General features: G+C 36.3%; 1 protein-coding gene across 5 annotated transcripts in view; it reads left to right on the forward strand.

The window, feature by feature from the left end:
* The window catches only part of LOC122635659 (homeotic protein distal-less), a 72921-nt gene that overhangs the window by 9346 nt on the left and 37710 nt on the right, over positions 1-25865 (forward strand). The window lies entirely within an intron of this gene.

Consider the following 25865-nt stretch of genomic DNA (forward strand, 5'->3'; position numbering starts at 1 on the left):
CAGGATACCCGACGGACGGCATCTGTCAGCATTATCGGCACAAATGACTTTAGTAAATCACAGATCTGCCACGCCCTGGACATCGTGGATAGGGTTGCCGAAGTGTCCAGTGAATCGAGTTGAGGGTAGACGTTGTTGGTCATCGTTGTTCTAATAACAACCAGGATCCATAAATTCTCTCTTTCGTATTTTTCCACGTTATAGATATATCTCAGCTTCCTGTCTCTTCTGTCTCTCTCCTTCGAGAGGGAGAAAGAGAGAGAGAGAGAGAGAGAGAGAGAAAAGATCTTTCCCTAATTATCCTTCATGGTTTCCGATGAACGATTTATTAGAAAGAACGTAGGTAATATCGAGGCACGTGAACCAATTAGATATCTCTCTTTCTCTCTCTTCCTCTCTATATATCTATCTTTTTCTACACTAACACCCTTCCAACATCCTAACCAGTTTAATGATTTCGATCTTAACGATATATACCGAGAAAGAATTCTCGAGGAAAGGAGAAACGATTTCTTAGGATATCACCAGGAAGATGTCCTCGTTAGATCATCCTTATAATTGCTAGTACACGTGCCAAGAAGACGAATATGGTCTACGAAGAAGTTAAACTCTTGATCATTTTTCTTTTCCCTTTTTTCCTTTTGTTTTTGTTTTTCCTTTGCTTTCCTCCCTTTTTTTTTCTTCTGTATTTTTTTTCCTCCGTCTTTTCCTTCTTTTGCGAATATGTTGGAAGGGGTGGGGAAGGGACAGGAGTTAGGTGGGAGGTAAAAGGGTGGAGGGAGGGGGAGGACGAAGGACGAATAAGTGGGGAGTAGGGAGTAGGGAGTAAGGAGTATTTCTCCTAACTCGTCTTCTCTTTATATGTATACACGTGTAATGTAGCTATGTATGTAATAGGTATGTAACTGCGTATACCGTAATCACGGGATAACTGGCTGTCGTAGCTCGTTGATGTCGTTGCAGGGGGTCTCGAACCGGATAATTTCATTAGCTCGAGCACCGCGGGAGCTTGTCCCCCCCGCATGGAGAGAATCGAGCTGATGAGCGATCGCGCGCTTCGCTTGTTTGCAAAACATCCGAGCGATAAAGAATCTTCCCCTTTTATTCGTATCATTGCTTGGAAAGTTGACAATTCGTTTTCTATCTTTCTTTCTTACTTTCTTTCTTTCGTTTTCCTTTTTTTTCATCTTTTTTTCTTTTTTTTTTTTTTTTGTTTAAAGTAATTTAATTTTCATCGTACACAGAGGTAGATCCACGGAATATGGTCAATTTCGTTTTTATCTATAATGATGTTCGATAGTTTATTCATAAAAATTTGTTTTAATATCGAATAATATTTGTTAAGAATATATTTCTATATTTTTTATCGTGCTTATTTTTTCTTTTCTTTTTTGTTTTGTTCTTTTCTTTTTCTTTTTTTTTTTTTTAATAAATAAAATCGCACGTTTGTCCCAAAGTACGAATTAAGAAGAAATTGATGATTCATTTTTTAAAATTTCTATACAATATCGTCAGCCGATCGTAAAGTAAAAATAAAAATATTTTTTATCATTTAAATTATAAACCGAGATCAGACAAAAGCAAAATCCGCAGTATATATATATATATATGTAGAACCAGTCTCACGCGAAATCATAGAACTCGACTTCAATATTATTCTCATCTAGCTATGGTCTATGAGTCTCGGTAGGAGCACCATGAATAATTCGTAATCACCCAATCAAGACGTAGGACGTAAGGAAGCGCTCTGTTGGCTCTCGCTACCGTCGGCTTTCTTGTCATCGCAAAGCAACAACATGGCGCCTCTTCGGACCCTTCCATCATCATCCTTCTCCACCTTCCATCTCTCTCTTTCCCTTTCTTTCCGTACTACCTTCCGCCGTTCTACCTTCAACCAAGACGAATAACCGAACAAAAAGAAATAAAAAAAAAAATGAAGAAAAAAAAGGAGTAAAAAAAGAAAATAAGAAGACGAAGACGAAGACGAAGACGAAGACGAAGACGAAGACGAAGACGAAGAAGAAGACCGATCAAGAAAGAGAGAGAAAGAAAACGATAAGAAAGAGCGGATCGAGCTGAGGTCACGCATCTCTTTTTCCTCCGGAGGCTTCAATTTGAGAACGTGGTAGCGTGCTTCGTGTCGGCAGAACAGAACAGAACAGAACAGAACAGAACAGAACAGAACAGAACAGAGGAGAACAGAGGAGAAAAGAAAGTAAGAAAGGAAGAAAGAAAGAAAGAAAGAAAGAAAGAAAGAAAGAAAGAAAGAGAGAAAGAGAAAGAAAGAAAGAGTTAGTACGCGCAAAGTAAGTACGTGAACGTACACTTACATAGAAAGATATATATATATATATATATATATATATATATATATATATAGAGAGAGAGAGAGAGAGAGAGAGAGAGAGAGAGAGAGAGAGAGAGAAAGAAAGAGAGAGGGTTAACACACAGTCATCTCTGCGTTCCTGCCACGTACCTTGGGCGTGGTGCTTCCTTTTTTCTTCCTCTTAGTCGACTAACATAGCCGATCTCTCCTCATTGGCCCCCGAGAATGCCAACGCGTCGAAACGAGATTCGAAAGTCGCAGGAGGGAAGTGCACGTGAAGCGAATTCGAAATTCGATTTTCCACGATTCAACGATAAACTTCTCCTTACTAACCCCCCCTTACTATCTCCCTCTACCTCCTTGCAACTCCTCCTGCCTCGATCCCCCCTCATCCTTCGTCCTAACCCATCCCATCCCTCTTTCGACATCATCGATCGAATTTTTTATACAAGGGATAGAAAGTTTGCGTCATTTAAAGTGTAATGTATGAAGCCACCACATACGATCGATCGATATTCCTCTTCTTTTCTCTTTCTATCTTGATATTTATCTATCTAGCTATCTTTTTTCTCTTTCTCTCTCTTTCTGTTTCTTTCTTTCTCTGTCTCTCTTTTTCTCGTTCTCTCTTTTTATATGTATCTACTTTCTCCGTTATGAGCATAAACTCTCCTCAGCGTTTAGCAATCGCATATGTGTATACGTATCAATGTGTATACATTGGGTATATCTAAAGAAACATGGCATATCGGGGGAAGAAGGTGACTTTATTTTTCGCTCTTAGTTCCCATTGAAAATTTATTTCGAATTCGTTCATTCCAATGTAGATATGTAGTTACTTATGTGTATTCCTTTACGTATTTGAAAAATTTATCTTTGTCAACGCCTAGACGATTCTAATCTGAACGGAATATCGATTCGAATAAAACATATACATACATACATATATATATTATTCGAATAATTAGAGGACATAAAAGTTTGTTTACTATTACCGTAGGGAATCGTCGCTATTCTCATAAGAGTCGCAACGTTTGTAGGAATGGTAAAAAAACGTGGGAGGGATAGAGATAGAGAGATAGAGAATGAGAAAGAGAGAAAGAGAAATAGAGGGAAAAAAAGGAGAACAAAGAGATAAGCCGTCATCGATGAACGAACAAAATGTTAGGAGGTATCTCTACAAGCGCGTATAATCATTAACCGTGCATGACTTACATGTGCCGACGGTAGTATGTACTACTACGTGTTTCCATACTTTGTTGGCGCGTTGAAATATGTAGTATTACTAGAAAGAGAGAGAGAAATAGACAGACAGAGAGAGAGAGAGAGAGAGAGAGAGAGAGAGAGCGATAAAATAAGAAGAAAAAGGTTGAGAGAGTAAAGGAGAAAAGGAAGGTGTATGAAAAAAAGGAAGGGAAAAAAAGTATAAATAATATCTACGTGCGTAGTTGAAGTGGATTACTGCTACGTATTAGTAATGTGAGAGGGAAAGAGAGGGTTAGCTAAAAGGTGAGAGAGTCAGTGATCGATAAAATCGATCTAGCGCGAGAAGCGGGTTCGAGCTCATGGATCACGTTCCGCTCGAATCTGCTTTATCTAACTTGCCCCTCTCTCTCTCTCTCTCTCTCTCTCTCTTTCTCTCTCTTTCTTTCTCTCTTTCCTTCTCTTTTTATCTTTGTCTTTCCATCTTGATTTCGTTTCCTCGACAAAAGTTCGCCGAAGCTTTTCTTTATTTCTTCTTACCTTTTATTTTTTTCTTTTTTCATTTTTCTTTTCTTTTTTTTTTTCTTTCTTTCTCGATTAATCGAGCTTGCGAAATAACGCTCGATCGTCGCCAGTTGTCGATCAGGAGATAAGTCATAGTATTTCTCTCTCTCTCTCTCTCTCTCTTTCTCTCTTCTTTTCTCCTTTCTCTCTTCTTCCGTTCATTTATCCGTGTCCATTTATTGCTACTCTTATTCAGTATATATATATATATATATATATATATATATATATATGAGTATATATACACACATGTGTATGTATATGGTGATTACAGATATGGAGTATGTAGATTCCCGTTATCGAACTAGATTACTCGCGATGTAAACTCGATCTTGGTGTAGTAAACGTTTATTTTGATCGTAGAGTTTTACTTCGATTTTAGAACTTCACTAATTCATTCCGTTCCATTTTCATGAATACATTCGATTAAAAAATATCAAACTATAAATCCTCGTAATATTCAATTTCGTTGTTCCAATATCTCGACTCTATGGAAATGTCTCGATTATATGGAAATTTTCTTGAGAAAATACTTTCGTACGTCGCTTTGGAATCCGTCTAAAGGCATTTTCCTTTTTATCTATCTATTTTTTTTTTCCTTTTTCCATGTATATTAGAAATGTGACGGATATCTTTTACAAGAGACACGTCGAACTTTTAATCTATCTCACGATTAGAGTTCTCGTTTCGCGTTAACTTTCGTTCTTTTTTTTTCTTTTCTTTTTTTACTTCTTCACTTCGGCTGTTTTCCTTGCTGTAAGTGTGTGTGCGCGCGCTTGTGCTCGACTAACGGGCATCGAACAAGCTTTATCTAACCCTTATCTCATCTACGTACCTTCTACTAGCTACGTTTCGTGATAGAAAAAGCGAGACGTGAGCTCCGTGAGCTTTTTCCGTCACCTTTTCTTCATATATAGATACACGAATATACACAACCACACACACGTACACATGCACACAGAAACACATACCTATATAGATATTAGTGTATCTATCGTTGTTACTGCTACTGTGTCAGTATTATCGACGTGTACGCCGTAAAACTAATAGAAGTCCGAAGCGACGTGTCCCTATCAGCTTTGTATCTGCCGACCGTCGTCCAACGGCAACAAATGGGAAAGTTTAGCGGCGTAGCACGCGATCTGGCAGCGATCTAGCAGCGATCCAAGCCACGATCTAGACTCACCGACTTATCATTATCGATGCTCTCTCTTTCTCTCTGTCTCTCTGTCTCTCTCTCTCTCTCTCCCCCTTTCTCTCTTTCTCTCTTTCTCTATGCTGTTATTATTACCAAGCGATCTGCGTGCACGCACGCAAACGATCGTGCAAACGCATGATCTCTTCTTCTTCTTCTTCTTCTTCTTCTTTTTCTTTTTCTTTTATACTTCTTCTTATTCTTGATTGCATTTACGTGGAATTTCAGTTTTTTTTATGGATTCTTAATGTCTAATACTTTCTCTCTTGGCTTTGGATACACGAAACTTTTTTTTTTTTACGTTGAGATTGATGTTTCCGTTTCGTTTCTTAATTTAATTTTTTTTTTTTTTTGTTGAATTTTCTTTTTGTTGAATTTTCTTTCTCTTTTTCTTTCTCTCCCTCCTTCTCTCTTTCTATTCGTCATCGATAATAATCAATCGTGTTTTTAGAGTTTCTTATTTTTAACTAGGGAAATACATCACGTTGTAATTTTATTTGGATGAAGCTACGTATTCATGGTTTTATTTCGAGACGAAGTTTAAAAGTGTTAATATTTTATTCGATTTTGTAGGGATGCGTTCCTTTCCCTGTCTAACACGCGAGCAAAGGCTTTGTCGATCGTTAATCGACTTTTATGTTACCCGTGACGAGAAATAAAATAATAGTATAGTAAGCAGGAATAGAATATATGAGACTTATAGTTACAGGTGTGGATGTATCGACGGATAAGAGATTAGCTAGATTATGAAATTATTTTTCAGAGAGATTGTTTTTCCTCTTTTTCCTTTTTTTTTTTTTTTTTAAAGCTTTTTATATCCGATCTTAAGCATGAATTTTTTTTTATTTCGTTGAATGAATTAGAGGACGTTTAACGATAGGAAATTATTCGATATAATAATTGAAATTAGTTTCGAATCTTTTCGCACGAAAATCTAAATTTATTTATTAGCGAATTATGAAACGATTCGATGAATCCAATTATTCGTGACATCTTAAGAATTATTTTAGATGTTTACGCATGAATATCTAAATTTATGAAGAATGAATTAATTCGATGAATGAAAATTTCATGATTAGGAAAAAATTACTTGAGATATTTAGAATGAAATCGCTGGAAATATTTCCTCATAAAAATTTAAATGTACGTATTAGAATTTGAAAGTATATGTAAAAGAAGAAAAGTTCACATAGAAATTTCATGTAATTACCAAAACATAATTTTCGTATCTTGTCAGATAATTGAAGAAACTTAATTCGAGTGAGTTTTTTTTTTCTTTCTCTTCTTTTTTTTTCTCTTTTCTTTTTTTTTCTTTTTTTTAATAGTAAACGTCCAACGCCGGACGGTTCACACGTGTCATTCACGTTTGACGTAATTGTGTCGTACGTATCTCACCTATGGTTTCTCCGGAATAATTAATAATACCGTTGGGGATAGTAGTCCCGCTTATCCTGGAAAGTGTATGTCGGTAACGCGATCTCTTGCCTCGCCTTTTCCTCGGCCGGATCCATCGAGAAATAATAATGATAAATCCTTTGAGAATCATCCAAGTAAGAATTTTTCTTCTTCTACCTTTTTTTTTTTTTCGTCTAATAACTGAACGAGTTAGTGAGATTTTCTACGGTCGGTCGTCCTACTTAAAGCCTGCACGACTTGCAAACTTGGACAACTTGTTAACGTCTTTTTACTTGATCTAGTTAATAGACGAGATAACAGATCGTTTTAATTATCTCGAATAAATAATTGATCGTGGAATTATGTAATGAAATTAAATTCGTCTAAGCGTGCTTCGTCTTTTTTTTTCTTTCCTTTTTTTTTACTCTTTCTTTCTTTAGTACTTTTCGTTTTTTATTCGTAGTATATCACACGTATCTTTTTCAAGTTAGAATATATATTGTAAACATGAGATTAGAAAAGCGTCGATCCATGACAATTCCAAAGTTTCTCGTGCACGGAGAATATATATATATATATATATATATATATATATATATGTATATATACATAAACGAGCAGTAAAGAAAGGCAGTCACGATCGGGCTCACGATTTTCCCAGCAGCGGAGAAAGGAAAAGAGAAGTAGACGAAACTGCCGGAAATGCCGAGACTTTGCCGTTCTCTCTCTTTTTATTCTATGAAAGAGTTAGACACGTAGCGACGCAAGATTTAATGTATATATGTATGTATATATATGTGTATATATATATATATATATATATAAGTAGATAGATAGGTAGGTAGGTAGATAGGTAGGTAGGTAGGTAGGTAGGTAGATATATACCAACGATCGACGTTAGATCTCTTGCTCCCCTTGCGGTTTGATCAAGGGAGGCTAATAATTATTTTCACACGAAGTCATACATGTACATATATACGTCTGGGTAATTAAATATGCGCGTTAAGGATGTATATCCTTCATGGGACTTTGCATATCGTGATGGGAATTTATTTGCCGATATCGAATTCTCCGAAATTATCGTCTATGAATTGGCAAGAAAAATAAAAAAAAAAAAAATAAAGAAAAACAAAGAAAAAGAAGAAGAAGAAGAAAAAGAAAAGAGGATTCGTAAAAAGTTTATATTTAAGAGAGGAGAAAGAAAAAGGTTCCTCGAGAAGAGAACCACGGCTTTAAGAAGAAGAAGAAGAAGAAGAAGAAGAAGAAGAAGAAGAAGACGAAGAGGAAGAAAGAGGAGGAGGAGGAGAAGGAGGTGGAGGAGGAGGAGGAGGAGGAGAAGGAGGAGGAGAAGAAGAAGAAGAAGAAGAAGGAGAAGAAGAAGAAGAAGGAGAAGAAGAATTCGCGCAAAACAGGCTCGAGGGGTTTGGGTTGGCAGGAGCGAGCGAGCGAGCGAGCGTGCACGCTTTGGCCAGCCTCTTCCTTCCTCGTGGAAGGAATCCCTCCGTCGGGAAGAGTACGAATCCTTCTACCATAGCCCGCCTCCGAAGAGAGATCTTTCAGAAAGATCACCGCCGGCGCAATACGTTCAGTTTGGCGTTTGCTTGCACCTGACCAAGTTTATGCCAAAAGGGAGTTCGATTCAAAAAGGGGAAGAGAGATAGATAGAAAGAATAAGAAAGAGAGAGAAAGAGAGAGAGAGAGAGAGAAAGAGAGTAAGAGAGAAGTTGGTCCTGCTAGAAAGAATGAAAAGAAGAGATGGAAGACAGTAAGATTCCAAGTACATATAGAAAGAGAAGAGAAGAGAAGAGAAGACAAGAAGAAGAAGAAGAAGAAGAAGAAGAGAGTAGGTGGTGATGGTCTGGTAGAGGTTGTTCGAGTAGTATAGAGGAGGAGTACCTGCTGGTGGTAGGAATGGGTCAGCCAGCCTTGCCCAAGCCTGGGTTCTTCGGGTACACACACATTATTTCAATGTTGGCAGTAATGCCTGTTATTAAGCGATGATAATGATTGGTATTATCGCGGCTTGGGAGCAGGACTGGTAGCAGCGGATATAAATCATCCTTACTTCCTTCTTGCGCTGCCACTATATATAAGAGAGAGAGAAAGAGCGAGAGAGAGAGAGAGAGAGAGAGAGAGAGAGAGTATGCCTCCATGCCAAGAAGCTGTAAATAACCAGCGATATGCCAGCAGTTTAAAAGGAAAGACTTTAGGAGTTAGAACGAGGAATGATAACAATAATGCCTTTTGTAGATCTAAAGAATCGAAAAATTTCGTGGGTTTAGCTTTCGTCTCTTTTCGTCCTTGAACTCTCTTCGATTAAGTTTTATTGGTACTCATAACCCTTCTGTTGATATTCTTCATCTCGTTAATCATGTCATTCGACGATTGACTCTAATATAATATATATATATATATATATATATATGTATATGTATATATATATGTGTGTGTGTGTGTCTGCGTAGGTATATTCAACTCCCTTTTAGTTTCGTAGAAGAACAACGCGCAACTCGCGAAAGGAAGTAGTAGGTAAGTACGCGTCTGCGCGAATCATCAAAAGGACTTGGGCGCACGCTCGGGCATTCTATCGTGCACGTCCACCACCTTCTCCTTCTCCTCCTCCTCCTCCTTCTTCTTCTTCTTCTTGTTCCTCTTCTCCTCCTCCTTCTCCTTCTTCTTCTTCCTCGAGTTTCGGAGGAGACTCGTCTAACGTTACTAACGGCGTAAAGCCGAGTAGAGTCACGCCCACGAATCCTATCTCGATCTAATAAATCCGACTTTTCGACTCGATAAAGAGAAAGAGAGAGAGAGAGAGAGAGAGAGGGAGGGAGACAGAGAGAAAGTGTTCTCTAACTTGAAGATGCGATGTAAAAATATATTGAACGCGAGAAAGATATCTATTGAAAATGTAATTGCTAGTGATAGAACTGAAAATTTTGAAGATTCTTCTTTTTAATTTGGTTTTTTCTTTTCTTTATTTATTTTTGTTTATACAACATTCCCGATCAGTCAGAAGCTATCAGAAATGTTTGAAGAAAGTAAAAGAGAAAGAAAGAATAAATCGATCTCGTGACTCGAAAACTATAATTTTCTCTTCCCACCAGTTTCTTCATATATGTTTATGTATATACATACATACATATATATATATATATATATATATATATATATATATATATATACGCAATTGGTTGGTTGGTTGGTTCAGTATCGAAGTCTCTGCCTTATACCGAGCGGAATTTCTGCGAAAAGAGGTAGCAAGCTGGTAGTCAGAGAAGATCCTTGCCTTGCGTTAGCAGCCGCGTAACGAGACGACCTAGTTCGAGACTCTTTCGCGTTTCGCACGCGAACATCAAGAAAGGGCTGGCTATCGTTTCTGCTTTACGACTTCTTGGAAACGCGTAAAGTCTTGGAGAAGAGAATGAAAAGAAAAAGAAAGAGAGAGAGAGAAAGAACAAAAATGTAAAAAACTAGAAAAGAATAAAAATAAGAATAAGAATAAGAATAAGAATATATCTGAGTTTTGTTTAATGAAAATAAAAAGATACATTTCAGGAAAGATTTTTAATACTGTTCTAAGGTTACCGAACTTTGATATCGTCAATTCGATACAAAAACTACGGAATTTGCAAAAATGAACAATTATAGGAATCTGGTTCTGGGCCGTTGCCTTGGGGTCCCCAAGCTCGTTCGTCTCCATTCGATCTTGAAAAGCACGAACTTCGGATGGAAGGAGGACGCATGCGCGGATCGTTTGAAGTATACCCATCCCAATGCTCTTTTGCTTTCTCGGTTTCTTACCGTCTCTCTCTCTCTCTCTTTTTCCTTCTTCCTCTGTCTCACGCTTCGCGACGAGGGCCCCTTGGTCAGCCCTTTCGGTATTCGTTTGTTTCATGTCGGCTCCCTTCGAACCTTCTCTCTCTGTTTCTCTGTCTCTCTTTCTCTCTTTTTCTCTTTCTCGTCACCCTTCCTTCGTCGTTCTTTTTCCAACACTGATACATGAGCTTCCTTCCTTCCTTTCTTCCTTGTTCCTTCCTTGCTTCCTTCCTTCCTTCCTTCCTTCCTTTCATCCTTTTTTCTTTCCTTACTTCCTTTCGCATAGTCAGTTACCATCGATTCTATCTTTTAGTCGCTTCGAACAAACTAGATTAACTTGAGATTGATTCGATTTGAACAATTATCATTGTGAGCGATATTACGCAAACCTGCTTTAGTTTTGATTGTTGAGAATTTCCGTGAGGCGAGGCACGACCTCGTTGATACATGCAGTATACTTATTCATATACTACCTGCTCCCTTTTTTTATATCCATTCAATTTACCCAAAAGGTGTGTCTTTGAATGAAATAAAAAGGAAACAAATAAGAGAAAAGAAGAGAAAAAGAAGGAGATGAAAAATTGAGATGATTTCTTGTTCCCTCTCTCTCTCTTTCTCTCTCTCTCTCTCTCTCTCTCTCTCTCTCTCTCCTCTTTCTCTCTCTTTTTTAAACAGAAAAAAAATGAAAATGCTCGCGTGTCATATCCGTTGAGTTAGTTAAGCGAACTTCTCGATAATCTTTCGTGCGAATCCTTCGAGGCTTCTCGTCGACCTCGACCTCCCGGAAGGAATGGCGGCAAGGTAAAAGAAAGAACAGAGAGAAAGAGAGAGAGAGAGAGAGAGTCTCAACAGAGTGCAATAAAAGGGGGAGACGAGATCCGCGAAAGAGAAAAGAAAGCCAAGCTTGGACGTTCTTCTTCGCGAGAGAAGAAGAACCAAGAAGAGACGAGAGTCGCACAAGTCCCCAGGTAGAAGGCGGCACGATCGAGAGAAACGGGACGTTCTCTTCCCTTTCCCTCCCCCCATCCCCCGTTCTTCGCCCTATACCCACCTCTTTCCACATTTTTCGCGTTCTCCGGAGAACCAAAGATCCAACAAGAACACGCGCCGCCAGGACGAAGGATCGCGAGGACTTTCGCATTCGTTTGGCCGCAGCGATTCGATTGCCACGAACCGATCGAATGATTCCGATCATTTTCATAAGGACACCGACTGAAATTTTCTTCTTTTGTTTCGATCGTTTGATTTGATCTTTGAGAAATTATCAAAGTCCAATTGATCATTGAATTTAATCGGATGTTTGATGGATGCTATAATATATGATAGGTGGATTAATGATAAGGTGCGATCTTTATGTAATTGGCCTTTGAGGGATTGTAACGTTGCGATTAAGTTCATTTTAAGTAGAGTGAGCTGGAGGTAGGAACAAGAATAACTATTCCATGTTCTTGGGTTGCTTTAGTAATGGAGAATACAATGGTATATATCCGCGGGTGAAATTCAATTTTAGATCTAGGTTTCTATCGTTATTCTGCCTGGCTTAGTCAAGACAGTTGATCTTTTTTTCTGGTTCTTTTTTTGTTCTTTTCGTAGGCTTAGAGAAAATGTATAATTGTGCTTGTTGAGAGGCGCATATAAAATATATGAATACTCAACTGTTTTTTTTTTTTTTGAAGCACTAATAAGAATAGGGTGTACGAATACTGGCTAAATTCATAGATAAGAACAAATGCATGGTTTATCGATCTTTCTTTTTCCTTTTTATAGCATAAACGTGATGACCATCTCTATGATCTATCTTTCAACCGTTAAGGATAAATCGACCTGATCCATGAATGATGGGACAGAACTTTCTAACTGTCGAAATATACGAAGTTTGTATCAGAATTGTATCCATTACTATACTAATTCTAAACGACGTTAATCCAAAGCGATTAAAACAGAACTCGACGCGATATAATTCGATAAGAGAAATCTCGAACGAGTGAAATAAAATTTTCATCATATTCAATAAGATATATTTCTAATGGAATTAGATAAAAGGTTTTGGTTTGGTAACTCGTAAGAAAAAGGTACAAGCGCAACCGAACCGACGCGTCGGCTAACCGAACGTCGGCAGGTTCATTTTGTATTCAGGCTGCGCATGCGCCAGTTGTCACCGCTGACACATCGTACGTCAATCCGTTTCTACACACAAAGCTGTGGAAGAGTAAAAAGGAATGGACAACGTGGGTACCCAGGGGAACGTCTCAATCGGCATTGCCGATCGATCGACGATGTCTTCTTCTTCTTCTTCTTCTTTCACCTCCTTCACCTCCTTATTCTCCACCTCCTCTTTCACCTCCTTCACCACCTCCTCCACCTCTTTCTCTTCTTACTTCATGGAGCCCTTCATATCAAATCGTACGACGTATTTATTCTTTCATAATGACGATACTTCATCGATAGAAATAAGAATAAGTATATAAGAATATCAGGAATAAAAATTCAATAGTTGTTAAAGTATTTTATATATATATATATATCTCAGTCATGATTTAACGTTGTATAATCTTTATGTAAAAACGTATAATCACCTAATCATTCTGTTTGGTACTATGAATGAACAAATTATACCAAGTTCGTCGTGTAAGAATACAAGAAAAAGAAAAAGAAAGAAACAGAATTCAATTCGAGTACGAACTATTTCAAAGTGAACGATCTTAGTTGGATTGTTAGATCGTATCTATTCAACGGCAGCTGCCAACTACTATTATATATCTATACTATTCGACTACTCTAAAACAACTACATAGATATATTCGTAGACGTTAAAATGCATCTACATATATACGCATGCAACGCATACACAAACGAACACCTCAGTATAATATCTCTCTAATTCTGATTCGCCGTTTCATGATGGTTGTTGTAACGCCGTCGATTATGTGCATCTCTCTACTATCTCCTCTCTAAGTAAGAAAGAAGTAAGAGAAGAAAGAAGACGGTGGAGGTCGGAGTGGATCGCCTTGGAGCCCGAGAGGCGCCCCGCCCACCGTCTCGTCTTTGCTTCAAAGAGAAAGAGAGAAGCCCTTTACGTTTTCTACTCTCTTCTTCTTCTTCTTCTTCTTCTTCTTCTTCTTCTTCTTCTCCTTCTCCTTCTCCTTCCTTTCCTTCTCCTTCTCCTTCTTCTTCCACCGAAAACGAATCCTCAGGCTCTGCGATACTTAAAGTCTACCTCACACGAGGATAAATATAAACATTTTTATAATTATTATTCTTTTTTTTATCTGCCATTTTATTTCTTTTTTCTTTTTTAGATTGTTAATGTAAAAGAAATATCGTAATTTTTACATTTCATTTATATTTATTTATTTATATATATATATATTTTTTGTTCCTTCAGGTATTAAAACGTTTAAGCATCGAACAGGCTTAAGCTTAAGGTTGAAGGGTCTTACACCCCTTAGAATCGCGCGTAATGTACACCACAAACTCAACCACGGTCCATTCATCTTTCAAGAGATCCTATAGGGACTATATATCGGATGCCCTTTTGTCGATCGATTCCCTTTGTAAAACGCGGCCTATCGTGTTACCTTTTAGAACGAGTGTACGTTAAGATCCTAACAACGAATAGCCCTAATTTAGTTGTTAAGTGGGACGTTGGTCCAAATATTGCAAGTTCCGTGACGACAATTAACGACAATTAACGATTGACGCTCTCTATCTCTCTTTATCTATCTATCTCTATCCTTCTCTATATATTCTATATTTCTTATATATTTTATTTGTATCTATTGTTAGTAATAGATTATCTAGGTATTCGATTTTCTTTTCCTTTTTTACTAATTTCTTTATTTCTTTCCTTTCTTTCCTTTCTTTCCTTCATTTTCTTTTTCTTTTAAGCAAGATTTTTTGCTGCATGACGAAATGAAACGATGAAAAAAGTATTCTATGGAACAACGCAGTAGCAAGGTACAACGCGGGCATCGGTTTCACGGATCGTTAAATTTCGTCGTTACGACACGGGCCCTGGTAATGATCGCGTGCAAAAACTTACGCCGTGTGAACGTTTAATTTGGTGTGATTCCATAAAGCTTGGAATGTTCTCTCAAGTCGATCGTTCCCGATCGTTACGTTAACGCACATTGAAAGTCATCGATGCATCGAATACGTTTCTCTCTATCTCTATCTCTATCTCTTTCTTTATCTCTCTCTCTCTCTTTCTCTCTCTTTCTCTGGCTGTTGAAGTTTCTTTTATTAAATCATCGTTTCAAAGTAGACTCCGTGCATTTGCTCTTTCATCTCTTAGATTTACTTTCACTGATTTTATCGTTTGTAAATCTTATTGGAATCGTAATAGTTGGAAATTATTCTCGATTTCGTTTGTACAAATCCGAAAAGTATATTACTTTAAGATTATCTCGAGTAAAGAACGGAGATAATATTTCCGGTAAGTTAAATTTATAAGAGAAATCATTGTGTCGTAATTCGAATTCGTATGACGAAAAGAAGAGAAAATATTTCTAATTATATGTTTGTCTATGATCAAAACTTGGAATTTTCCAAGTCGTAGATATTAAAAGATCTTTATGATTTTTCAGAGATTCCATTTTTATCTTTCAATAGTTTTCACGAATATGGACAAAGTGCATACAAGAGACTCGATGTTATTCGATATAAACATCGTAGAGTTTAAAATCTAAAAAAAAGAAAAAGAAAAACGAGGAAAAAAATGATGAAAAATAGTTTGGGATCATAGAATGCGTAATTGTGGTAAGGGGACATAAAAGTCGCGATATCGTCGTCGTCGTCGTCATCGCCCGTCCTAAAGTTTCTCTCTCTCTCTCTCTCTCTCTCTTTTTTCCAAGCATGGTTGTGTGCTCGATTAAGCTTTTACTCTTGAGGCCATGCAGTGGCGGTGCGACTATAGTTCACGGTGCCAAGTTATGCAGCAATTTAAATGACAAACTTTCCAGTGTATGACGATAACGACGAACGACAACGACGACATTGCAACGGGAGTGGGCGAACAGGGGGGTGGATAGTTGGAGACAAGAGGAGGGAAGAGGGGTAGAGGGGGATGGTTAGGTGAAGCAAGGGGAATGAAGAAAGAAAGAAGATCGATAGGAACGCGGCTAACGATTACAACTTTTTCTTTCATTACAAACCCTTTGAAAGGGTAACGTCGACAGATACCGTGCCGTGAAACGAGGTCCCAGATTCTTTGGCATTATCGAACATGACGTCCCTCATGCAGAGCTTTCCCAGTAGGTCGATAGACTTTTACCGTGAGTTTAGAGACAGTGCCTTTCTGTGACCTGGCATTGCTCAAGTTGTTCTAACGCTAATTTTTCAATCGATGAAGCTGTTAGTTAACCTGTTAATCAGGTAAAATTTTAGATCGTTCGGTATAAGCTTAAGAAATTTTTAATAGAAATAAAAAACCTGTCGATAATTTGACGAATAATTATTTTCTCTTGGCTTTTCTTTTCTTTTCTTTCTTTCTCTTTTTTATCGCGGTTAAGAGATCGAAGAGAACCATGAAAGTCGAAATGAAATATGAATTTTTAATAATATATACTATGCGTAAATTGAAATTTACATTTATCATATTTGATAAGATAATAACTATTGATGAATACGTTTCTCGATCATTACGATTTTTTTTCTTTTTTTTTTTTTTCTTTCACGAATCGAATGCGATATGATTAATACGAAAGAAACGACCAATTATTCATTCTTATCATTGTTCGCAACACGAATTTGTCGAGTTTCAATCGATACTGATATTACGTTGTTAAAGACAGAGAAAAAATTTTCGATCGAACGTGATTGCATGAAATCTGAATGAATAAGACAAGTAGAATTAATTAAATTAATTAATTCATCGTAAATTTGTTATTCATTGATCATATATTAAATCAGTTAACAGCCATTGTATGATACATATATTATCAAGGTTATAATTTCGTTCATAAATCGAATTCATTATGATTAATACGAAAGCGATAGTCCATTACTCATTCTTATCATTGTTCGCGACTGAAACATGTCCAGTTTCGAACGATTAACGAGAAAAACAATTTTCGATGAAACGTGATACCACAAAATTTGAATGAATAAAAGAATGAATAAGAGAAAAAAGTATGAATATATTTAAGATTCATTTATCATAAACTAAAAACAATTCTTTATGTTATCATTGTGTTTGATGACTCGAATTCGATAGGGCCGATATACGAATAAGTTCGAAAAGATTCGAAAGGTGAAAAAAAAAGAACAGAAGAGGGGAAAAAAAGAAATAAAGAGAAAGAAAAAAGAGAAAGAAAGAAAAAAAGAGTCCGTTACTCCTTCCTCCTCCTGATCATCATCCTCCTCATTCTCCACCTTCTTCAGCACTCGCCGACGTCGCCGTTAACCCCCAACGGCAATTTCAGCGTTTTGTCAAGGCGGACACGACAGGTTGTACTCGGGGCCTTCGAAGGAATCCTTCCTTTCCCTCGCAGCACCTTATTTTCCTCTTTCACCCTTCTTCTTCGTCTCCTCTCTCCTTTTCTCCCTCTCTTTCTCTCTATCTTTTTCTCTCTTTCTCACTCGTTCATCCATATATACACATAGCCTCTTAAGAGTTAGCCTAGCGGAACCGTAGAAACATACGGCGGCTATGGGAAATAATGACAGGGGCTCTTCGTTCGTCAGGACAGCCAACCGACAGACAAGTCGATCCGGAAGCGAGCTACGAAAATTTTTCATCGTCAAATCGGCCAACTTTCTTTCCCTCTCTCTCTCTCTCTCTCTATATATATATATATATATATATATATATATATATATTCTTTTTTTATACATAGCTAGAGATATATATATATATATATACACATGCATATATATATATATATATATATATATATATATATATAAAAGGGGCAACGGCGGATCTCGTAATCGTAAGAGGGTCGGACCTTCTTCCTGTTAAGTCGAGATAGTCAGAAGAGTAGCAGTGTTGTACCTGAAGCGTGAAGTCGCGTCCGAAAACAAGCGAGCAACATCGTCGAGGATTCCACGCGCGACGCAACCTAATGGGGCCGGAAGGGACGATCCTTTCTTTTCTCTCTCTCTCTCTCTCTCTCTTTCTCTCTTTTTCTCTATCTCTATCTCTCTTTTTCTCTTTTTCTTCATTTCTTTATTTCTTCATTTCTTTATTTCCATCTCTCTTCTTCAGACCGAGCATTTAGAATCCTGCGAACTATCATGCACTTACTTCGAGCAGGCATCTCCGGTAAGGAATAAGATTACGCGATGCATTTTTCTTGGCCATTTTTTCGGAATTTCGTATTATGCTAATTTAAACTTCTTTTGTATTCGCTTGGCCTCGCAAAGTGTTGCTCCGAGTTTCTCCTTGTACATTCTTCCTTTCCTTCTTTTTCTATTCTTACTTTTTATTATTTCTTCCTTTGCTATTCTTACTTTTTATTATTTCTTCTTTTTCCTTTTTTTTCTTTTTTGTCTTTTATAAGGAAGAATTTGATTGGACGGGAACGACACAAAGAAACAATTGTCGATACTTGATTTATATCGATCTTATATTTCCGATTAATGTGTCAGTTGTATGAATATTTGATCATAACGCGGGAAGAACTAACGTGATTTCAATCGATCATTGAAATATCTGCGTTACTGTAGACATGAGAGAATTTTTTTTTGATAGAAGTCACTGTGCGCGAATACACATGTATATATATACACATATATATATGTATATGTATATATACATATATATATACACACACACGCACATGAACATATATATATGTTCACTCTCTCAAGGAGTTTTTCTCTTCCGATTTTTTCTCATCCATAGCCAAGCCAAGTTGTGCAATAACCGGTTAGCCCACACATCAGTCATTCCGTGGTTAATATAAATGAATATATACGTAGCGATATCGGCGCATTATTATTAATCGGTTAAATATGATCTCTATCTGTTTAGAAATATATGCTGATATTTTCTTCTTTTTCTTTTTTTTCCTTTTTCTTTCGAATGGGGCGAATGTTGGAGGGATGGGGGGTTGGCTCCGAAGGATAGGTTCGTCATTGGATATAGAAATAACATTTTTCAACGTTGTACATTGTACTTTAGATTTTGATTTATTTGATTGTAGAAATATTAATGTGAATATAATATATTCATTGTGTTCTTGATATTAAGATTATGTTTAACGTAAAAATGGGAAGGGGTAATTGATATAAGAGAGAGAGAGAGAGAGAGAGAGAGAGAGAGAGAGAGAGAGAGAGAGAGAGAGAGAGAGAGAGAGAAAGAGAGAGAGAACAAATGTAAAAAAGAAAAAAGGAAACAAACTGAAAGAGTAAAAGAGAGAAAGAGAGAGAAAGAGAGAGAGAGAGAGAGAGCAAAAGATATTAACGGGAAGTTTAATCGTCGGCTGGTCCAGGCTGTCAGCCCGGACGCACGCCGGGTCAGTCCGGCCCTCGAGGTCAATTAGTACTGCTCAACACTCTCTTCTCTTTCTGACCTCCGAAAACGAGGTGAATCCTTCCTTTTCATCAATCCACAATGATAATATGTAAGATCCGTCGATATGATTTTGCGTTAAAAAAAAAGAAGAAAAGAGAAAGGAAAAGCAAAGATAAAAAAAAAGAGAAAGAAAATAATAATAATAATAATAATAATAATAATAATAATAATAATAAAAGAAAAAAAAAGAAATCGTACGAACGCGGATAACTTTCAACCGAAGAGATGAGTAGTCTCTCGGAGAAAGGGGGATCAAATTTTTGTGTTGTTCTTTCTCTTTTCTCTTTTGTTCAATTTTTATCCGAGAAAATTGTCATTTCGTGTTACCAACATAAATTTTCCTTCTCCATGGTGTATCCAGGAATGAGAAAAGAGAAGGCAATCCCATTACGACATCCCATTAGCATGCATTAATTGCTGTCTCGGTCCGCAAGTTCGCGTGCCCTGTCTCTCTCTCTCTCTCTCTCTCTCTCTCTCCCCTTTCTCTCTCTCTCTTTCTATCTCTCTTCCTCTTTCACTCTCTTTCGATCGTTCGTTCGTTCGTTCATTCGTTCGTCCCTCAGAAAGTCGTTCTACCTAACGTTCGTTCGTTTCCAGAACCCAGCTCGTTTCAACGGGCACTCGAACCTCAGCGCTCGTTTCTCGTACCTACGTGCATCGTTTCCCCTTCATCGAGTTATTAAGTTCTTGAGTTCCTTCATGTATGGGAAGGGCGTGAAGAGAAGTAGACATTCTCACAAGGAAGAAATAAGAGAGAAACTAACCGAATCCATCTCCATTTGGTTAAGAACGGAAATAAGGAGTGCATATTTCTTTTTTTTCTCCTCTCTTCTTTCTCCTTCTCTCTCTCTCTCTCTCTCTTTCCGTTTCTTTTCTTCTCTTTCTTCTTCTTTTCTTCTTTTTTTTTTTGGTCGTTGCATATTTTTTTCTTTTCCTTCTCTTCCTTTTCTCTTTCTCTCTCTTCTTCGATTCCGTCTTACACAAGACTGCTCGGTAGATACAGTTTGTGACGTGGAAGGTAAAAGAAAGAAGGAAAGAGAGAAAGAGAAAAAAGAAAAGAAGAAACAAAATAAGAAAAAAGGAGAAAAAAAATTGGAGAAGAACGAAGCAGGTATATAATGGGAATCGATCACAGAGAAACGTGGTGCGGTGGTTCGCTCGTTCATTTGACCCAATTACGCTTGGAAAGCAAGCGGCACAGACTGTCGCGGATCTTCAACGGACTGGAACACAGCTCGAACACGAGCAAAGAGGATTTTGTTAAATCTTACGAGATACCGCAAGATTCTTTCAAGCAGTTAAAGTAATATTACTTTGATATATTCGAGAATATGAATGGTTTTAGTTTCTAACAAGAATTGAAATAATTGGAATAACGTTTCTAAGAAACGATCATGGTCTATGGGATTAAACTATTGAATTTTCTTACGTCTTACGATACCACCACAAAATGTTTTTTAATATCTCCGTAACATTATTTTGATATTTAAGAATGTCGATCATTTAAGTTTCTAACAAAGTTATGACACCAGGAATAGTATTTCTAACGCACGATCATGATCGATAGGATCCGAGTATTGGATTATTGTTAAATCTTACGACATCAAAAAATACTTTTTCGTATTACAATAATATTACTATAAAATTTAAGAACATCGATTATTTGAGTTCCTAACAGAATTGCGATACATCGAATAGTGTTTCTAACGCAGGATCACGATCGATAAGATCCAAATATCGGATTTCGTTAAATCTTACGATATCACAAGATCAGTAATATCCTACTACTCAAAGTAATATTACCACGAACAATATAGTCGATTATCGATTATTTAGGTTTCTAACAAAATTGTGATACCTAGAATAGTGTTTCTAACACGATCATGATCGATAGGATCGAAGTATTGCGTCGTAGTACTTTTTCCTTGGCCTCCATGGCGAACCAACGTTGGTCTTTCCGCGAGAAGAAAAGAGAGTGAGAGATAAAGATAGAGATGGAGATAGATAGATAGATAGATAGATAGATAGGTAGATAGGTAGACGATGGAAGTAGATACATAGGACTTTCCTATGCGTTTGTGAACACTTAGAAGCGCACTAATACATAGAAGAATTGCAGCACCTTAGTGGCCTTCGGGCGTCATTCACTCGTAGCGGACGAGAGCCGTCGCTGGTCACCATCCACTTTCATTATGGACTCCATGAACTCGCCTTTAATTACATTTTTACGTTGAAACTAGTACTGAACTTTATAGAAAGAAAGAAAGAGAGAAAGATAAAGACAAAGAGAAATAAGCAATAAACCATTGGGTTAAATCAAAAGATATGTTTTTCGTCGTAGGTGACTCGACATTATCTATCCATCTATCCATTACTATATCGTCTATTAAAATAATACTTGATCTCGGAAACGAATGTTTAATTTAGTATTGATGATAATACAATCTCTGACCAAGTTGGAATGTATAAGTATGTCCTTCTAAGACGATCGGTGGTCGGTCATTCGTTCTTGATTCAATCGACAGATACGACCAGAGTTAGATAGAAAGAGAGAAAGCGAGGAGATTCTCGAATCCATAGAAAAAAGATAGTAAAGCCGATCGAGGATCGGCTACCGATCGCGTGCCACTTCGTTTCTTCCTTAAAGAGAAAGACTGAATGAGAAGGAAAGAAAAAGATAGATAAATAGACAGATAGAGAGAGAGAGAGAGAGAGATAGGAAGAGACACACACATACAAAGAGAGAGAAAAAGAGAGAAGAGGAAGACTCGTTCGATATAAATAATTAATAAAGGTATCGCGGAGTGTATATCACACGTGCATTCTTCGATCGATCTTACGCGAGATCCTAACTCGATTTTGCACTAATCCATGGTCACGCTGCCGCATACGGAAAACGCATAAGGGTAAATACAAGAAATCTTAGCGATCTGTCGGAAGAGTTAAGAAAACGTATGTACATACGCGTGTTTCTGTGTTGTGTGTTTTCTGTGAGTTTCTCTCAGTGTGTATACGTGTGCGTACATATGTATATGCACTCGCGCACCATTCGTAAGCCTGCTCCATTGATTGGTGTTTACGTGCGATCGTAAACAAGTCATTACGTAATATAATACGCCGAGTATACTTCTGCTAGATAATTTATGAGCTTGGTTCCTCGTCGTCTCTCATGTTGTCGTTATTTTCATTCGTTTCGACCCTTATCCATTTTGCATTACAGATAGGTCTTCCTTTTCGAAATGTTAATATGTTGCAAGTTATTTTTTTTTCGTTTCTTTTCTTTTTTTTTTTTTTGTTTTTCATTCTTCCTTTCTTCCTCATTTACGATTATCGTCGAGATATATCATAATTTTGATGGTTTTGATATATATATATATATATATATATATATATATAATTTAATCGATAATTATGATCTTATTTGATATATTAGCTAAATGTTTCCTCCTTCTCTTCTTTTTTTTTTCTTTTGTTTGATTATCTCAAACCCTTCATTATCTTCTTATTGGAAGATATTGTCTCGATTGCAATTATATCGACATACTTAAATTAAGATACTTTTGATAAAATATTATTGACAATTGTCGGTTTATATATAATATTTATAAAAATTAATAATGATATGAAATATTATTTTAAAATATATTGAACGTTTCGAAGTGTTATATAACAAAAGTTTTTTCCTCGATCATTAATTATACCAAGCATATATATATATGTATATGTACATTGCATATACGTATATACATTAATTCAGATTAGATCCAGATAAATTCGTGATAATTTTAATTCAGAATTAATACGCAAATTATCGGTCACTCGAATGTCCGAATATTAACCTTTTAACAGTTTCTTTTGCGAATTGATAACGAATTAAGTAGCGTTTTTATTAAAATAAAGAAAAAGAGAAAAGAAACAGGATGTTGGAAAGATAGATTTAGTATTAGACGAGAGATCTGTTTCAGGGGAAAAGTTGAAGTTTCTCTGTTTAACACGCGCGGCCCTGAAGTACTGCCCACCTGACGTCATGCACCTGTTCTCTCTCTCTCTCTCTTTCTCTTTTTCTCTATCTCTCTATATCTCTTTCTCTCTCTCTCTCTCTCTCTCTCTCTCTCTCTCTCTTTCTATCTTTTTCTCTCTCTGTCTCTCTCACTTGAGAACGCAGCAGGCATCAGCCCATTACAAGGCACCACAGGTTCCCTCTCGTCGTCGATTTCGTGCCGCGAGATTCGCGCCTCGTATAAATCCGAGCAGGCAACTCGATTCGCAACATTTTTTTTTTTATTTTTTTATTTTTTATCTTATTTCTTCTTTTATTCGTTTGTAAGGAGAAAAAATAAAAGAAGACGAGAAAAAGAAAAGGAGAACAAAAAAAAAAAGAAACAAATTTTCATTTTATCATTATCCTTTTTTCTCTCTCTCTTTTTTTCCTCTTTTCGTTTTTCCTCTTTTCTATTTTTCCTTTTCGACGTAACAACGACAAGTAAGGCAGGACGTAGAGACGGTTTTGTATCTTATGATCCGTGCCTTTTGCGTTCGAGACACGCGAGGAGAAGTTAGGACCTTAAGAGAATGACGAAGCGACGCGATGCGACTTTATCGTTCCTATTCGCGTGTTGCGTAAGAACTCGCATGCGGATGCGACGCGTCAGAGAATCCCTCGACCGTAGCGATTCTTCTTCTTTTTTTTCTCTTTTTTTCTTTTTTCTTTTTCTAAATATCTATACATATTTAACAATAGGATAAGAGAAAAACGGAGACAAAGAGAGAGAAAGAGAAAGAGAGAGAGAGAAAGAGAGAGAGAATGTGCGTGTGTGTACGGGTTGCAAAATGAATAATAAATTTATCAAGTTAATAAACAACGAAAAGTATAAATCACACAAAATGATTAATTCTGTTTTAATATTCATAATTTATTTATTCTTTTTCCTTTTTTTTTTATATAGTTTGTGTCATTGATATTTATTTCTCGAACCTCATAGTGCAATTGTTGCGATATTCGATCTATTCGACTATTCTTTTTATTTTTATGAATATCTATATGTATAGATTAAAAACGGGAAGTATTTATTTATTACAAATTTATTAGTTTATTTATTCATTTTTCTGTATGCATACATGTGACTGAAATAATTAAGTTACAATTGTAATATCTTAAATGACAATTTGGAATTCAACTAATAAAAATTATCCTGGTATTATAAATCAACGTTAACGTTATCAGAGTTAAATTTAACTCATTCGCGACCCCCAGTAAAAAATGCAATGATATGTTTGATTATTATTAAATGTAAAAATAAGAAAGAGAAAAGTTATTGCTTGACTCGATAACAAATATCATTAAATAATCTTAGACGGAATATATATGTGTTTGTGTTTTTGCGAGATCATATCTATGATAATATTTAAGGGTTAATGAGAAAGTTGACACTAACGTAGACATCGATTGATAGTCTTTCATTATCTCTCCGTCATTTTCACATAGGTATATATATATATATATATACATATATACATATATATATATATGTATATATATAGTCATGCTTGTCTTATTCCATTGTCCTTCGTTATTCTCTATCTATCTTTTTCTTCGAAGACACGTTTAAAAGGGCGGCCGCGCGCAAAGTCTTTCCAACAACGCGAAAAATGCAGCTTTACGATGCTACCATGGTATTCGAGCGATCCATCGGTACCGGTTGTTACGACGAATGTCTATGTAATATGTATACGTGTATATGTGTGTGTATGTGTGTGTATTATATATATATATATATATATATATATATATATATATATATACGAATGTATCAGTGAATCCTGGGTAAGTGTCCTTGCAAAGATCTTAGGATCTATAGATCGAGCCGAGCAAAAAGAATTGGCTCGGTTTAAATCGATTTAAATAAAATCATTGAACTCGCTCTCATCGAGTACAATTCAAGAAAGTAAACGATAGTACGATATAACTTAGCTAACTAACATTGAGTTAGATTACCATAAAAAATGAATAGATTTGAATTAACAAGAACGTACATAAATGGTGAAGTACACTCGTCCATTAATGTTCCGTAACGTAATCGTCTTATTCAATGGTAATTGACATATCGAATAAAATTTATGGTTCCCCCTCTTTATTCTACATAAATATTTCAGATATTTACTAATTGGCAACATTAACCTACGTAACGTTAACATTGTATATATATATATGTGTATATATATATATATATATATATATATATATATATATGTGTTATATTGATTATCTTAAAATAGATGAGTTTAAAACATTGTAGATGTTATTCATACGTCTCTTTGATGTTAGACGTATCTACTTATTTTTTTCCGTGTTGTTTTTCTTTTTTGTGTTTTTGATCTTTTCTTTCTTTATATTTATTTCTTCTTTTTTATTTTTTATTTTTTATTTTTTTCCTTATAGTTAAGTTTACTCAGAGATCGGAAAATCTTTACAAGTGAATGAAGGAAATGTATTGATACTGTCTGAACTAAGCCAGCACCTCGTTAGGTACGTTTAAGATTATACCTGAATATCCTTCTAACCGGTTATACATACATACATTGGATCGATTGCAAATACAATGTATTCAACTGGGATATTGACTATATAAACTTAGCTTAAGGATACGGAAACTCCCTATCGATTGAAAACATAAAATAAAAAATATAAAAAAATAGACGGAAAAAGAGAGAAAAAGAAACATTAAGATAGTCTGAAGAAATTCGTCATTAAAGATCAACTTTTCTTTCTCTCTTTTTCTCTCTCTCTCTCTCTCTTTCTCACGCTCACTATCAGAATTGCAGGTATCGATGCACAACACGCATCTATAAAT

This window comes from Vespula pensylvanica, chromosome 19 (assembly GCF_014466175.1).
Source record: "Vespula pensylvanica isolate Volc-1 chromosome 19, ASM1446617v1, whole genome shotgun sequence".
NCBI classification, from domain to species: Eukaryota; Metazoa; Arthropoda; class Insecta; order Hymenoptera; family Vespidae; genus Vespula; species Vespula pensylvanica.